This window comes from Eurosta solidaginis, chromosome 2, assembly GCF_040869045.1.
Source record: "Eurosta solidaginis isolate ZX-2024a chromosome 2, ASM4086904v1, whole genome shotgun sequence".
Classification (NCBI taxonomy): domain Eukaryota; kingdom Metazoa; phylum Arthropoda; class Insecta; order Diptera; family Tephritidae; genus Eurosta; species Eurosta solidaginis.
In genome coordinates this window covers 32092393-32109950 of record NC_090320.1, presented here as the reverse complement: position 1 = coordinate 32109950, position 17558 = coordinate 32092393, and the positions used below count along the sequence as shown (strand labels likewise).

Here is a 17558-nt window from a genome sequence, read left to right as displayed (position 1 = left end):
AGTAACAGATAATTCGTCGAAGTTGAAAAATTGCAGAAAAATACAAAAAAAAAAAATTGTTAAAACCTGAATTTTTTTTTATGAGGATGTATTTGAACATGTAATCAGATAAACTTATGATTTGTATGAAGGAGTGTGGCTCTATCCACTTATGATTAAAAGTTTTGTCTTAGTAGCAAGGTTATCAATCTCCACCAAACTTGATGGACGCATCACTTCTTTTAAGATATATATACTCTTATAAAAGTGAAATGTGTACGCTAGGGGATAAGTATATAAACATTGCTTGAAAATTCATTGTATAAATTTACTTACATACATATTTTTGAAAAATTCAAAAACCAAATATTTTATTAATACTTAACTAAGAAAAAATTATTAAAAGTTGTTCAATATTATTGTAATTGAGCCAAAGATGAACAACTAATAAATTTTTGAGCACTGCCCACTTATGATAAACAGTTTTATCTTAATAACCGCTTTACCATTTTATTGATTTCTGTAAAAATTTATTACTTTTCTGGTAGCCAAAGCCTAAGCTTTAAAATAAATATACATAAAGGGTGCTTCGAAACTCATCTTAAAATTTGATAAATTTTAAGAAGATGTAAAAACGAAAATTATATGATTATAATTACTAAATGAAATAACTGTATTATTTATAATAAATAATAAACTTGTATTTATTGATTTCTTTTTTTTTTTCAATAAAATAACAAAACTAAGTACTAAATAATTTTTTTGTTATGATAGAAAAAGGCGGATTATTTATTTAATCTTAACGTAGTCTTCGTCACTTGAAAATATATCTAACAAGAAACCCATTTCTGAGCTATAGGTGTCTGTAAGATCTTTGTGTGATCTTAAAGGCCTCATGGATAATATGACTGGATCAGAAGAGATGGCCAGCATGTTGAAAAGGTCCTCGTTTTGTCTAACTCGTGAGATTTTACAAGCGTTAGTACTTCTATATCTTTTGTAGTCCTTGTGTTTAGATTATTGAGCTTCTTCCGACAATTCTCCTAATGGTAAACACTGGTATTCTATTAAATCTTTTCCATGGGCCAAAATTTTATGTACCGTTGGTGTGAGCTTTTTCTCAGGATACTTGTGAAGTAGAAGCTCTGCAGTTTTCGATGCATATTCTCCAAATTTAGGTCCATTAACTTTTTCATGGCAATTTAAAATATTTAAAATTACTCCCAATCGTTTGACAACATCTCTATCGACTCCAGTAATGCGAGCAGTCATTTCATCGTGTTCAAAAAATCTTCTTGAGGAGTTTCCATCATTTGTGTTGCCGTATCCATACTTTGGGCAGTCAACTCTCAGGCCAAGCTCTTTATAAAATGCATCTTGAATAATTTTTTTCTAATGTTTTGTTTTACCTTAAATGTTGCATTGTCGTCGAAAACTTCTCCTTGTTGTGGTAGTGTATAAGCCAGTTTCAAAAAGAATTCCATGCACCTTATCCTCGCATGCAAAGGAGATATTCCATACTCATAATTTCGTTCGTCAATAATTGAATCATCAATATTTTCAAAGTCTTTTTAACTCTTCTTACAGATTGGACATTTCAATGTAGATGATGTGTTTGTTAGTAAGTTTAAAACTTTTCCATCGACCATTGTTAGAAGAAAATCATGCTTTATGGTAATAACATTCCCGTCTTCGATTTCAATTATTGTTGGTTCTAATTTTGCGATTTGAAATTCTATATCACTCACTGTAGCTTTTATGAGTTCCGAAGACTCCTTCTCATATTTAAATAATATCGGCCGGCACAATTTAACAATAGAAGCCATAAACATATTACCATCTGTAATTGTTCCATCGTCTACATTTATTCTTTGTTTATATGCGCTTTGTCCTGATGATCCATCACAGCCCCATTTATTTATCAATGTTAGGATTTTTGGCAGTGATTTCAACTTTTCTTCTGAAAAAATTTTCAAGAGTCGCATAGACGTATGATCCATTAAGTTTTGGAGCTCAACTTCAGCTGATACTTCGGTTATTTTAGCTCTTGGAGCAACTGCTTCTTTCTTGGCTTGAGTGATTTGTTTGTATCCAGGGAAAAGATCGGCATTATGATGCTATAATCACTCACGCAATATATTATATTTATCCTTCGAAAACCCGAGATCTATAAACAGCAACAAAGACTATTCAGGAGTGTATCTCCTAGGTAGCGCATTTGGGGGTGTGGGAATGCTGTTTTTGATCCTTCTCAGTCGCACTGGACTTGCTAACGCAATCGCTACTATGATATGAGACTTGGTGTTTTCTTCGTCCTTTTATATTTAATAGCCAATGCTTCTGAAAGATGAGTCGTGGCGATAGTTCTAGTATAATCTTACAGTTTCCTTTTCCTTGCGTAGGTCGAACGTTCTTCTATGGGTTTTGTTGGTCTTCCTCTAGTCCGATTGGTTGATGTGCTGGCATTTCTTCGTCCAAATAACTTTTACCAGCTAGCCAGCTTTCATGCTTACTTATAAACCTTAAAGTAGAACCACCGTTTGTTTGCCACTTTCTTTGTATTGGAATGTAGAGGATGCCAATTTTTTCTTTCAAGTCTTCGTCTTCTTTGTTGCGTGCTTCATTTGGTAATACTGTCATAATAGCCTCAACGAACTCCGCTTTTGTATTTGAAGCTTTGAACACCTCAAATAGTTTGGAGTTTTCTAGAGACATATCAAAATTTGCCATCGAGTATATCTTACTAAAAAAATATGTGAGCTATATTTATGCTTATTTAAATAAACAGAATACTTTATTCTTTAGACTCCAAAAAACGACTGATTTTGGGCTGTGTATTAAACATTGCTTTATATACTCAAATTACGGAAATGAGTTCCAGGTATATTATGCAGCTTGTTACCGAAAAATTTGGTTTTATTAACAAATTCCAACAAAAGTGATCATACTAAATTCGCCTCCTTCTTACCTATACCTGCTCAACCTATACCAAGGTTGCTTCACTTTATCTTAATATATAAAAAACACGTGTTACAACGTTTTTGACCGCGATGGACTCCTAAACTACTGAACCGATTTTGAATTTGTTTTGCACCCCGTGTGTAGTTTGATCTAACTTGATACATAGGATAGGTTATATCTCAGTTTATAGTAGCAATATTATTTTATTGCAATTTTTTTTATTTGTTTATACGTAATAATAAAATGTTACGTATACGCAGTGGCACTCATATTTTCAGGTGCGGATATACTTCCGTGTAATTGCTAGGTGTTTAATTAAACAACCTGCTTATCAATAAAAAATATTAAAGCGAATGATATCAAGTATAGCACATCACCAGCCCCACCGAGAGGGTGGGGGGTTCTGAGGAGGCCCGCGATTTAGAGGAACTATGACATTTTTTGTAATTCAGTAGAGTCTTTAGTTGTTCCATGTGCAATTTTTAAGCCGAATTTCAAAAACAACGAATATCTAGAAATCTATATATATACAAAGAAAGGCTAAAATGTGTGTTAGTTGGTCGCCGGTGTTTGAAGAGATGCGTAGGTCGATTTTGTTCAAACTTTCACACAAGTTGCGTAAACCTCACGCGGTGGTTACTACATAGGTTTGGTTGCGATCGACGTACAGGGTCTCGAGATATAGGCCAAAACGTGGGCCAGTGAATGCCCAGACAGTGTTTATATAATATGGATATCAAATGAAAGCTGTTGATGAGCGCTTTAGTACAGAGTAATATATTATACAGAGACGGACTGGGACTGGGATTAGGACTAGGACTGGGACTGAGACTCGGAGTGGGACTGGGACTGGGACTGGAATAAAATACATACCACCCCCTGGGACGGGCAATAAGGGATGTAGAAGAATGAGAAAGAATTGAGAGAAGAGAAAAGAGAGAAGGAGATTGAGAAAGAGATAGAATGAGACGAAGATGGAGATAGATGAAGCGAAAAAGACTGAGGGAGGAGTGAATAAAAGCATTAGGAAAAAGTGCAGAGGGGGGGGGGGGGGGGGGCGAGGGCAGAGTCAGGCGGAAAAAGCTTATTAAAATGTATGCAGATAGGCCAAATTTAGGGCAGGACGTCTGCCGGGTCTTCTAGTTTGATATAAAAAGTGAAATCGCAGCTGGACGCAGGTAGACCTTATGAATTCGGGTAACTGAATATTTAGAAAATACTTACTGTAAATTTCACGGAGACCTTTTTTGTCCTTTTTTTTATTTTCCATCAAAGTTCGAAAAATGTCCTAAAAATAGACTTTTCGAAAAACAGGTTGATCTGACAACTTTTATAAAAAAAATAAATTTTATGTTTTGCTTCAACCTACAACTAAATATCCTTTCGTTGTAATACAAGAAAGCAGCAGGCCGTTTTATTTAGAGACAAAACAATTTTTAATACAACAAAAAAGAAAAAAATCACAAATTTTTCCAAGTGTTAAAAATTATTCAACTTTGAGCGGCTCTACCTCCTAAAATATCATTTTTTATTTAATTAGAGTTATATGTTCGTAATCCCTGGAAAATTTTCTATTAAATACATGTATTAGGTTTATCGAACGCTTTCATGAAATTTTTGATTTTTGCCTAGCTTTTCGGGCAGAGGCGCCATAGTGCGTCGTTAAAGCACGCAAAGTAATTGTAAGGAATTTAAGTGCTTAAGTGGCTGCACAGTTGAACAACACTTGTTGTAGCATGGAGCATAGATGAATGGATTTGCAACTCTTTGTTTCGAGAGAGCGCTGTCAAAATGCACATTTTTTATAACATTTATCAATGATGCCACTCCAAACAAAAATGAATAGATCTGAATATGTGGATTTTTGACATACATTTCGGCGATTATAGTTTCAATCATTTAATAAAATGATAGTCGTAAAATATTTATTTTCTTAAAGTTATTTTACAATAATACGACTAGTTAGAGTTCAATATAAACAAATCTAAGTAAAATTTACATTTCGATTAAATTAATTAGTCAAATATTGTAACGCATTTAACTCGCAGTGAAAACCATATATTCTTTTGAAATTTCAGTAAATCGGACCTATGATATAATAGTTAACATCATTTAATGTATAGGGCTTATCCTACATATCTCACGTTCCAGGTTCTGTGATCAAAATGGGCTGGTTGCATTGGGACTTCATATTCACAAAACCTGTTTTTAGTGATAACTTTTGAATGGGAAATAATATTTACCCTCCGCCTTCGAACTAATAATACTTACTCTAAAACAAGTATTTTAATCCTTTTTTCCATAATTTTTGAACGCTATTCTACAGTTGTAGGTCAAACTAAAGTTTACCAAAATTTTTGGCACGTTTTTCGTTTTGGTTGGCACATTTCTTGTTCTGGCACCCGCTTCAGCTGGCGCGATGGATTTATCTGTGATTGTTGCCAGCAACAATATGAGAGCGTAAGCAAAAGATTCGTATCAATCTAATCTATGGCATGGAGAGCGGGCTAAGCGATGAGCAGAGAAGCAGACTAAAGTTATTTCATATATAATTAAGAAAAAGAAGAAGAGGAAGAATAAGCAGCTGTGTGGTGCCACGCGCTCAACTCCCACGCTCTTATTGGCGACACAGTAGAAGCATTGTATGCCGCTTACTTCGCACTCTTGATACTTTGCAAGTGTCCCACCAGGCCCATTAGTGTGTGGGCTCCAGGCAAGTTTCTTTTTTCATTTTTTATGAGTCGGTGATGCATCTCAATGACGTTCCTTTGTCGTGCGGCACAATTGAATTATAGGCTAAAGTTAAGCATAATAGCTAGCTTATACGCGCATTTATGTATGTGGGTATATAGTTAAGCTTGGATCTGCTTAAACGCAAACATAAGGTACATGTGGGCGTGCACAAATGTTGCTGTTGCAACGCCCACACAATTTAAATAGCGACAATGTGACTTTGCATGCTGCATGATGACACAGTCGTCTAAGAGGATGTAAATCAATAACTTGGCTGTCTTGTAATTATAGCGTGGATGAAAATGCATAGCTGGTGTGCACTAAACACTGTATGCATTTAAATAAATTTTAACAACTCGTCAGATCTATAACTGTACAACATTGTAGAGAAATTTTATTGAAGAAGGCATTAGTCCAGATTGTCTATTTTACTCAAAATTTGCATTTTAAGATTAAACACGGTATCCATTTCTAGGGTTCATTTCTCACTTACATACTTAATTGGCGCTTAACCCTTTACTTAAACGGTATTGGCCTTCGAACAAGTCGCGCCAGTCATTTTTCCACTTGGCCCTTCCAGTGGGGTGAAGGTCGCTCTATTTCTTTGCTCCCTTAGGTGGGTTTCGATAAGAATACCTTTTTGGTCTGAGCATTAAACAAATTTTATTCACTTACCTAGCCAGCGCAACTGCCATATTCTAATTCTCTGGATTTGTTTGTTGATATTACAGCTCATCTTTAATTCTTCTTCGGCACTAGCAGTCGCCACCACAAAAAGAGCAGCTAGAATTATCAAATTAAAGAAATGGTACCATTGGGAGTCACCCTTTCTGAAACGTAGATTAGTTTCGAACGGCTAGGAAAGGTCCTTCCCAATTCTACCTGAGCTGACGGCGTTGTTGCGTTTTGCGGGGAAGCGAGTGGCAGTCACCCTGTTTGAAACCTCGTTTTGTTTCGAACGTCGCGAAAAGATCCCTACCAGCTCTGGCTGAGCTGATGGTGTTCAATGTTGTTATGCACAGCCGTATAATTTTTGCGGAGAAACTGAATTCACACACTGTCATATAGACATCTCATTTTCGAGCTGTTGTTGTTTTTGTAGCAATGCTTCGCCACATCCAATAGGTGCGACCGATCACAAATTGCCATCAATATCCTCTAACGGGAGGCGTTGGTTCCACAATACAATCGAAGAGATGGTTGGTGTCATGTGAGGACACGTTACAAGCACGACATATCTTTTGTATGTCGGGGTTGATTCTGGAGAGGTAAGAGTTTAACCTGTTACAGTATCCAGATCGAAGTTGAGCTAGAGTGACTCGCGTTTCCCTGGGCAGTGTGCGTTCCTCTTCTGCAAGTTTTGGGTATTGTTCTTTGAGTACTGCATTCACCGGGCAATTCCCGGCATAAAGGTCCGACGCCTGTTTGTGGAGTTCAGTGAGGACCTGCTTTTGTTTTTTGGCTTCATAATGCTGAATTCTCAGGTGCCGATGACTCCTTAATCACCTGGGCGGTATTGGCTCATCAATCAGATGTCTGTTGGGATGCCTAGGTTTCTGTGTATTTAACAGAAACTGTTTGGTTAGCATCTCATGTCTCTCCCTGAAGGGGGGTATTCTCGCCTAATTATATAGATGTTGGTCTGAGGATATAAGAAGACTACCCGTGGCGGTTCTGAGAGCAGTATTTTGGCAGGCCTGTAGCGATTTCAGACTCGGATTCACCGTCTTCCCTGGGCGTTTCATCGTTTGCTCCATTTATCTAAGCACCTCCTGGACATCGCTTTCAGTTTTTGTCTTTGTCTGTCGCAGGATTTTTTAGTAAACTTTGCAGGGTTTTCATGGGATAGCAGCTAAAGCTCCTCGCACTCACGCCTTTTTGCTTTTCCTTTTAACTTCCTGTAGCAGCGTCGAACCACAGCGCGATTGATTGATGTGCTTGTTACGAAAGCTCATTAGAAGTGATTAACCGTATATAGTTTACGAGAGTTTAGAAATACAATTATCGAGTTCTACTAAAGGGGCACACATATTTAGGGCCTAGAAATTATCGTTTGTCGGCGCGGCACTACATTTTCTCATTAAAACTGTAAAGCCAATGCAGAGAGGTTTCAATAAAAACCGGTCAACCTAATTATTCAATATGGCAAGTAGAAAAATTTTCAAAGGCAAAATTAATTATAACAAAAGAATGCCTTAATGAGAATTGTAACATCAGTCAGTGTTCATTGACTACATATGTATGTAGCTCTATCTAAAATATTTATAACATACACAGAAGTGCTGCCGAAACTAAATGAAAATTGCCGCATTGTCACGCTGTCCAAAAAATTAACAACAGCTAGTTTGTTATTTATTTAATTTCACTTTCCATCTGAATTCATAGCTAACTGTTAAGCGATTGTAAGTTGTCTATAATTGACTTCATGGCACGAAATCAATCATTTCTCATGCCAATGAATAACTAAATACGCCTAATAGGTTGCGTATACGCCATGGCATGCCACGTGGAAATGGCAAGCGCGTGGGAAGCACTACAATATTTGGATTGTTGTTTTTTTTTTTTAGTTTTTCTAAAGCTGAACGGAAAACAGTTTTGAAGAGAGACAGGTGATGAGTGATATCGTTCGCTGCATGCAAATATTTATTAAAATAAATAGTGAAATATGCGAAGTGCTTTCCTCAAAGGTGCCTCTTAAGGAAAAATTTAAAAACATTAGAAGTTATTTCACAACATGAAATTTGCAGTACAATTTGCTTTTGAGTTTTAATTCACGTAGGTGTGGGTGTGAAAATTTCATGACTTAACAAATTGAGCTATTCAAATGTGCGTGTTCTACTTAGAAATATTAATATTCCACTTAAATGAAACTTTTTAGAATGAATAATTATCAGTTTTTTTTTTTTTTCAAGGGCATCAAAGAATGAGATCCCATACTTGATGGTGAGCGAATCCTCATTTCTTGCTGTAAATATTGTCAAGGTTTTCAGCACCGTTAGGTCAAAAAGGTTTCTTGAACCTAAACAAAAAGTACGAAATTTAAAATTCTCGGTTAATACATTGCCGCTTTCATTTTAGCATATCATACAGTTTCGAATGTGATTTTTCGTTAAAGGTTATATTCGAGTTGCGTTCTCGCTTCGGTTCCGATTGCTATATTGGATTCGGCTTCTATTTCAGTTTCGATTTCAATTGCGATTTGAGTATCGATTCTTGCTTCGAATTCGGTTTCTGTCCCAGTTGTAGTTCAAAAATCGGTTCCGATTTCAATTCAGGTTTCAGTTTCAATACCGATGTCGGTTTCAGTTCCCAATTCCGTTTGTATTTAGGCGTGAATTTTCCTTTCGGTTTTTATTTTGTTTTCCGTTCTCAATTCGGTTTCGTATCCGGCTTCTTTCAGTTCTCGATTAGGTTTCAAATCCGGATTAATTTCAATTTTGATTTAGGTTTATATTTTGATTCCGTTTTGGTTTCGGTTGCAGTTTCAGTTCAAGATTCCTGTTTCAGTTCCCTATTCGGCTTCAGTTCCAGGTTCAGTCCACGATTCGGTTGCGGTTCTCGTTTTAGTACAAACGCGTTTCGGTTCCGGTTTCAGTTCGTTATTCGTTTCGTTCCGGTGTCAGTTCCTTTTTCGATTTTGTTCTGGTTTCAGTTAATTATTCAGTTTCGTTCCAGTTTCAGTTCAAAATTCGCTTTCGTTCCAGTTGCAGTTCCTTATTAGATTTCGTTCCGTTTTCAGTTCCTTTTTCTATTTCGTTCCGGTTTCATTTCCCAATTCGGTTTCGTTCCGGTTTCAACTTCTTATCAGTTTTAATTCTCTTCCATTCCGATTTTAGTTCACAATTTGGCTTCGTTCCGTTTTCAGCTCCTTATTCGATTTTGTTCCAGTTTAAGTTCAGAAGTCGGTTTCGTCCGGATTCCGTTCCTAATTTGGTTTCAGTTCCTTGTTCGATTAAAGTTCCTTGCACCATTTCAGTCCCTTTTCGGTTTCTTTCATCAACTCTGTTCCGTTCCGGTTTCAGCTCTTTATTTCATTTTATTTCTTTTTCGGTTTCAGTTCCTTACTCGGTTTTGTTCTGGTTGCAGTCCCGATTCTGCTCCGTTCGATTTCAGTTCCATATGCGTGTTTTCCGCGTTTAATTCCCAATTGGGTTTCGTATCCGGTTCCTTATTTAGTCTCAGTTCCATATTCGTTTTCCGTTCCATATTAATTTTCAGTTCCTTATTCGTTTTTAGTTCCATATTTGGTTTCGTGCCGGTTTCGGTTCATTATCCGGTTTTATTACCCATTTCGATTCTGTTCTGGTTTGGGTTCATTATTCAGATCCCTTTCGGATTCAGTTCTTAATTCAGAAGCGTTCCGGTTCTGTTCCTTAATCGATTTTGTTCAGGTTTAATTTGCAGTCCCGGTTCGCGTTCTATATCTTGAAACGAGCCTTTCTGGAGATATTACTCATACTGATTTATTTGGGATACTACTGTTAGATTTCTGATTACAAAAAGTTATAGAAGATTTTATACAATGTTTAAATTTCATAAAGTTTCAACCTAGTTTCGATATTTTCATAAAACTGCCTTTGAATATTTGTCAAAAACCCTTTAACCCTAGAACACACACCCGGGTACAAATGTATCCAGTATCAACTTTGAAGTGCTGTAACTTTTGAGCCGCTATATATTGTAACTTCGGATCTAGGAAGATTATTTAGTTTTGAGTTCAAATTCAAAATTTGAACCAGATCGGACCATTGGTTCAGGAGCTACAGCCTTCCAAACAATATACGTAAACACACACCCGGGATACGTTTGTACCCCAATAGCAAAAATCCTCATAATAATCAAAAAAAAAAAACATTTTTTATATTATTTTTTTATTTGAAGAATTAAAAATATTCATTTCACACATTATATTATTGACTTTTATTATAAAAATGCATCTTATATCTAATGAAAATCATGGCAAATAGAGCAATTTGTTGATGTGACCGAATGTACAAGACACATTGGCTTCTTACATTTGGCGCACAGCTTTCTGGTTTTTCTACGGCGTTTTTCCTCTTGTGCGTAACATAAATAGCAAGATCCGGACACAGGTTTTGGCGTGCGCGCTGCGGCAGATGTTGATGCTGCTGTTGACACCATTGATTCCAGCGGTCGGTTGAAATATGCTACAATAGCAATTTTAGTCGAAAATTTTCGCGTCACTTGACGATTTATGGCTCTGGCTTCAATAATGGGTATACACAATGCTTCAGCCAAGCTGCGCAGGATCTGCTTACGCTTGTTGTTTGTTCTCCAAGGCAACATAGGGTTATTCAAATTGTAGACAATGTAGGCTGCAAGAGCTGTAATGTCCAACATGTTGAAGAACATCGCTAGTGGCCATCGTTTTGTTTGTCTTTGTGTTGGATATTCCGCAAACATTTGGCCCATTCGATCAACACCACCTTTGGTACGATTATAATATTCAATTATTTCAGGTTTCCCACTGTCAGCTATTTCAGCATCATTATGCATGGTCGAAAGCAAAATTACTGCTTTATTTTTTTTGGGAACATAAGAGCACATTGTCACATTATTTTTGAAGCCAAATGTCGTTGAACCAATTGTCCTGTTTTTGTTCTGCTTCATTTCTTGAGGAATATATGATTTGTTTTTGCGCAAAGTTCCAACGATCGTGAGTTTCCAGGTGAGAAGCAGTTCTGCAACTGGCAAGGTCGTAAAAAAATTGTCCATTGTAATGTTTCGGCCACTTCCTTGGTATTTGGTAGACAAATCCTTCACCACACGTTCGCCTTGGTTCGTTTCCCTACCAGTTTCTGCTTGGCCAGTATATATTTGTCCATGCAGTGGATATGCATTTGTGGCATCGCAAATCCACCAAACCTTGACACCATATTTAGCAGGTTTTGACGGTATGTACTGCGTAAACCGTGTGCGTACACGGTAAGGAAATAATTGTTCATCAATCGTCAAGCATGAGCTGGGCTTGTAATGTGCAGCAAGATTATTGTTCATCATCGTCCACAACTCACTGATCGGTGCTGCTTTATCAGTTAGTAAGCGTCTTGCACGAGTGTTTTTATCGTCAAATCTTAGGAACCGCAATATCGAACAGAAACGGTTGACTCCCATTGTGGCGCGATATAAAGGATAGTTTTTGACGCTCCATAAATCTCGAAGATGTTCTCCATTGCTATGGTTCACACCAGTCATAATAAGTATGCCAAAAAATGCATACAGCTATGTTATTGACACAGGCGTCCATGACTTAGGAGTTGTGTTTGGATGCGCATTGTTGTAAGCATTATAAGTTTCTTTTGCTAACTTATTTGTGTGGCGCATAATTATATCAGCCATTCCAACGTTCATGAAACATTTGAATGTTTGCTCTATTGACAACATTTCAGTGCATCTAGCTGGTCCAGAACGTTCTCTTATAATATTTTGTCCGAGTACCTGACGACTTACATTTGGTTCTTTCATCCACTCAGTACCATCACGTGCAACAAATTTTTCGCCACTAGCAGATAATTCATTATTTTCTTCTACTTCTTCATCTTCATCGTCTTCTTCATCATCCTCATAGTCCGCCTAATCAGGTAATACTTCTGCGGCACTTTGCGAAACTTCAGCATCGTCATCAGCAATTTCAATGTCATTGAGTTGAATTTCTTCATCTACTGAGTCAAAGTCATAGGGAGCGTCATCGTCACAAATTTCATCAAATAAAGATTGTATATATGATTCTCGCTGTTCCTCAGTTAGTCTGCATAATAAAAAAAATTAGTATATGTTTACATTGTTGCTTATTTTACATTTTTTACCTTCTATATGCTGCTTTTGATAAATATTCGTTTCTTCTTGAAGTCATTTCGTATCCAGTTATTTATAGTTTCAGTTATATTTATTTTCACTTATATTTTCACTTCTTACACTTTTGAGCACCAAAACAATAATGTATATATCAACAGGCAGCATTTATAACAACACCTCGTGTGAAAACAACCCTTGCAGCTGCATATAAAATACAAAAACCAGTTATACCAGTGTATTTGCTACCTAACCTACGTACCCATACCTTGCGCGACCTTTTTGCACATATCTTTTGAACCAGGTAGAATATTTCAATGAAATAAAAACCAAAATGTGTACTCGTTGTTACTCTACAAGTATATTATTATAAATTATATTATTTTGTTTTGCATTTATCAGGACAACAACAAAAACAAAAATCCACTGTTGCATGTCCTGACTTTATTTGCCCATATCTCTGGAACCAGTAGGAATATTCGAATGAAACAAAAGACAAAATACTTGTTATATATTAAAATATACATTTCAAAAAAAAAATCAGAGAAATCGGTTAAATAAGCATTAAAAAAACCGCAAAATAAGATCCCGGGTAAAAACGTATCCCGGGTGTGGGTTTACGTGGTATTTTCTGGGTGTGTGTTCTAGGGTTAAATAGCTTCAAGCATTTTTTATCGGATTTTTTGTATCGAATTAGCAAATACAGAAATTCATGTAATCGAGCTTGCGTATTGACGACACACCCAACAGGTAGAAATGAATTCGAGGATTTGTAACACATTGAGGCCAAATACAAAGGGCTCCGTGATAATTCCCGAACTTATATTTTCGATTATCTTTAATTATATTTGTTTTGGAAACAAACAGGTTCCTGCAGTGTGCCATCTTCAGTGCCATTTTTAGTTCTGCCCTGAAGATGCCGCAATGACTTATATTCGTTTTTCTCAAGAAAATATAAGGCTAAGGAGCGTTTTCGCATCGTGCGAATTATTACGAGCGATAATAATTCGTTTTAAGTCGTTCTAAAATCTAAATTGATTTAAATCGCTATATTGAGTATATTAAGATACGTGTCCCAGTTAAGATCATGAAACATCTCATTGCCTTATTTTTGCGTAATTTGTTTAACTGATTCTACGAACAGAGAATTTTTGTTTCCCACGTACTTGATATTCCGATTGCGAAACGTTTACAACCCAACAACAAGCTGCCTCGATTTGCATATATATCAATCTACCATCTTGAATACATAAGTATCTCTGCCTACTTTGATATTTACATGGAATTGAAGTCAATTCGTACTTCAAATTACTCTGTGAGCTGTTGTGCTACTTAAAATAAAAGATGTGACGTCATCAGTCGTCCATATAGCGGTAAAGCGCTTAAAATGTATGTGAATATGTGCACTTATGTCTATAACAGGTAGTTAATGCAAATAAATGTCATGACAGGTGGGTTTTTGTAAGTTAGAAAATTTCGACATAAAAATAAAAGAGAAATGGAAATAAAGTTTGCATGTTAAATTTGCATTTTTATTTGTTATCAGTCACTCTTAAAGCTTAATAGATGTGTTGGTAATGGTGAGAGTATACATAAATAAGTATGGGACGTTCTGTGCCAAATGTCTACTTATCATCATAAGGTCAAGCTGCGTATAAAGCTTCACCACGTGGTTGCCAATCTATTTTGTTATTTATTGATCGTTGGTATTAAATTATCGACTTTTTTTAATTTTTCGAAATTTCTAAAGTGATTTTTTTCAACGCAGCACACTGAAAGAAAAAGACTGGTAAAATCAACCGAAATACGGGTCAATTCAACCGAAATTTCTGTCAATTTTTATCCATCGCAACAAGATGTTGAATCAACTGCGCACAAATCGTTGATTCGTAATTGACCGGTTTAGTAGTCAAATGAACAAAAAAAGTTGTTGCGACAGCTTTCTACGAAAGTACCTGTGTTGCGGCATTTGCAAGGCAGACGAGTTTTTACTGAGATCTTTTCATGACAGAAATACACTCGGAGTGCTTGCCGAACAGTGCCGAGGGGCGACCCCGCTTAGGAAAATTTTCTTCTAATTGAAAAACCTTATTTCTTAGATTTGTATGTTGCTTTGCCCGGGGCGTGTACCCAGGGTCTTCGGTGTGGTAGGCGGAGCACGCTACCATCACACCACGGCGGCCGCCATATACATACGTAAATATGTGCATACATATAGTACACAGCATACATAAGTACAAAGTAGAGAGCGCAGTGAGCGCAAAATTCTCTTTGAAATTTACTCATATATTGACTGTTGAGCGCTGTTGAAATGACCAGTGAGATCAGTTGTGTTAACAAAAAAATCAGTTAGATTGATTAGAAATCTGTCAATTTTACAGAATTTTGTTAACTTAAGAGCGACAATTTCTCTTCTGTTGAAATGACTAAACTTATTTGTTCGATTGACAAAGAACTCGGTCGAATTAATACTAATTCGATGAATTTCACCGAATCTCCGTTAAGTCAAGAACAACAGAACCGATTTGTTGATTTTACTAGCACCATTTCTTTCAGTGCAAGGTGTATACATATACAATAGCACGGACAATCTCCGTGTCAGATTTCAATATGAAATCTACGCATTTTAATCTATGGCTTAAAAACTTTTAAATTGTCTTCTTCTAAATGTGGGCGGCACCACGCCTCTTTCCCAAAATTTCACCAAATTTATTTTTCTAGTCATAAAGGCAACCCACATATCAAGTTTGACAATAAGATATTGTATATTTTAATTTTTCCATGTTTCCAAATTGATTTTTTTTTTGAAAGTGTGCGAATATATCCACTCCTTATGCCATTACGCAGTACCATTATCCAATTAAAGTGTTAATAATACCCTTGTGTACAAGTACATGCTGGGTATAAAAATCGATCCACTAACTAGGACTAAGCCAGTCCCAACCAAATTCGTAGTCTAAATAGAAGTTCTTGCCATAGCTGCAATAATTACTTTAACAGTGATTCGATTTCTATTTAATCTTCGTCAATCCGTTTGTTCACGAAATTTTCTTTCCTTCATTGGTCATCATTACTATCGTTATACTTATTTTGTTGCTTCTTCTTTTCACTTTTCCACGGCTTTCTTAATTTTTCCCCCTTTTACATAAAGTTGTCTTCTTTCTTTTGCTTTTTTTCTAATTAACTTTTCTGTTTTTGCTCTTACTTGGCTTATGTTCACTCACTGAGCCTTTCTCATCAACTAAATTGGGCTCTGGTGCACCTGCGAAAACTTGGCGCAGAACTGTGGATAAAGAACTCGAAGACGCAGGATATACGTGGAATGACATCACAAGAACTGCACCTAACAGAATAAGATTTAAGTCGGTGGTCGAGGCCCTATGCTCCAATAGGAGTTGAGGAGGATGATGATGATGATGATGAGTCACACATGACTCGCTGGATGGACCAATATTCTACGCTTAACTATTTCTAAATAAAAAATAAATCTCACTGCTGAAAATTCTCGAAATCGAGTGTGGTGCCTTTTCATGGAATCACCACGAAGTTCAACTGAAACACGCAACTAATATATTGGCGCAAGTCATACACTGCTAAAACAGCGGGCGTGTCATATTAGTCCCCCTGCATTGTAAACAATAAAATGTGGCAGCACAACAGTAAAGCTGCCAAAAAAAAGGTAAGCTTCTTGTCACATTCAACAATGCCGTACCCTGCCTGCCTACCAAGAGTAATTTCGCTACTCAGAACTGCCCATGCTCTGAAATTTGTGCAGCATTGTGTTACATGGAAATTTTATGTTTGGTGGTGTGATGGTAGCATGCTCCGCCTACCACATCGTATGCCCTAGGTTCTCACCCCGGGCAAGGAACATCAAATTTTTAGAAATAAGGTTTTTCAATTAGAAGAAAATGTTCTAAGCGGGGTCGCCCCTCGGCAGTGTTTGGCAAGCGCTCCGGGTGTATTTCTGCCATGAAAAGCTCTCAGTGAAAACACAACTGCCTTGCAGATGCCATTCGGAGTCGGCATAAAACATGTAGGTCCCGTCCGGCCAATTTGTAGGGAAAATCAAGAGGAGCACGACGCAAATTGGAAGAAAAGCTCGGCCTTAGATCTCTTCGGAGGTTATCGCGTCTTACATTTATTTTATTTATTTTTTATTTGACTTTATTTATTTTTATTGTTATATCAAATTATTTGTGTTTGTGTTACAAAAACATTTGAGCTCATTGTTTCAAGTGATTTTGTGCGTTTGTGAATATTAAATAAAAGTGGAAACGTATCTGTATATAAATGTTTACAACCCAACTTACCGCCACCACATGTCACCGAGCATTGTGTTGTTGCTGTCGTATCCCAATTGTAAAGTGGCTGCGAACAGGTGGTGCTATCGCCACCACAAACTCCACAACTGTCGATTTTTTTCGTTGAACCGATTTTTAAATCGCAGCCAACGCGCTGAAATAAAAGAAGAGGAGAAGATGAAACAAACAATGGGACAAAAGCGTTGTTTTTTTTTTTTGTTAAATCATTAATTTAAAAAGGATAAAAACAACGAAAAACGCCCGTATCCAGTAATGTTTAAATGTGAAATTGTATTAATATTGCGTTGCATAGTTTTAGGCGTATATAATACTTGCGTTATCTTCTTTAAATAAGGTGCCAGATTACAGCCCCGCCCATGCCTGCGGTGATAGAGATGCTAAAAAATTAAAATCAAACAATGTTTTAAGTAAGAATACAGTACAGCGGCTTTCAGAGAGAAACGGCTTTCAGAGAAAGCAAGTCATATTCTATGTTAATAACTTATTCCACGATATTTGGTACTCTAGTCATCGGTCGTGCCCTAGTCTGACAATATTCTGTAAAGAAATGGATTATATACTTTTTCAGCTCCTCGACACCATATTTCAGGCACTCAAATATTTCTGCGTCTATTCTTCTTACAGTTCATAGAAGTATAGGCCACTATCGAACTTCATGTCCAGAATTTTTGGGTATTCTTATAGTTCATTGAGGTATAGGTTACTATCAAACTTCAATTCGATACTAAACCGAATATAGATCGCTGT

At 36.6% G+C, this 17558-nt stretch overlaps 1 pseudogene; it reads right to left on the bottom strand.

Moving 5' to 3' along the window:
- LOC137239488 (ADAMTS-like protein 1) overlaps window positions 1–17558 on the bottom strand; it is an 87701-nt pseudogene that overhangs the window by 49922 nt on the left and 20221 nt on the right.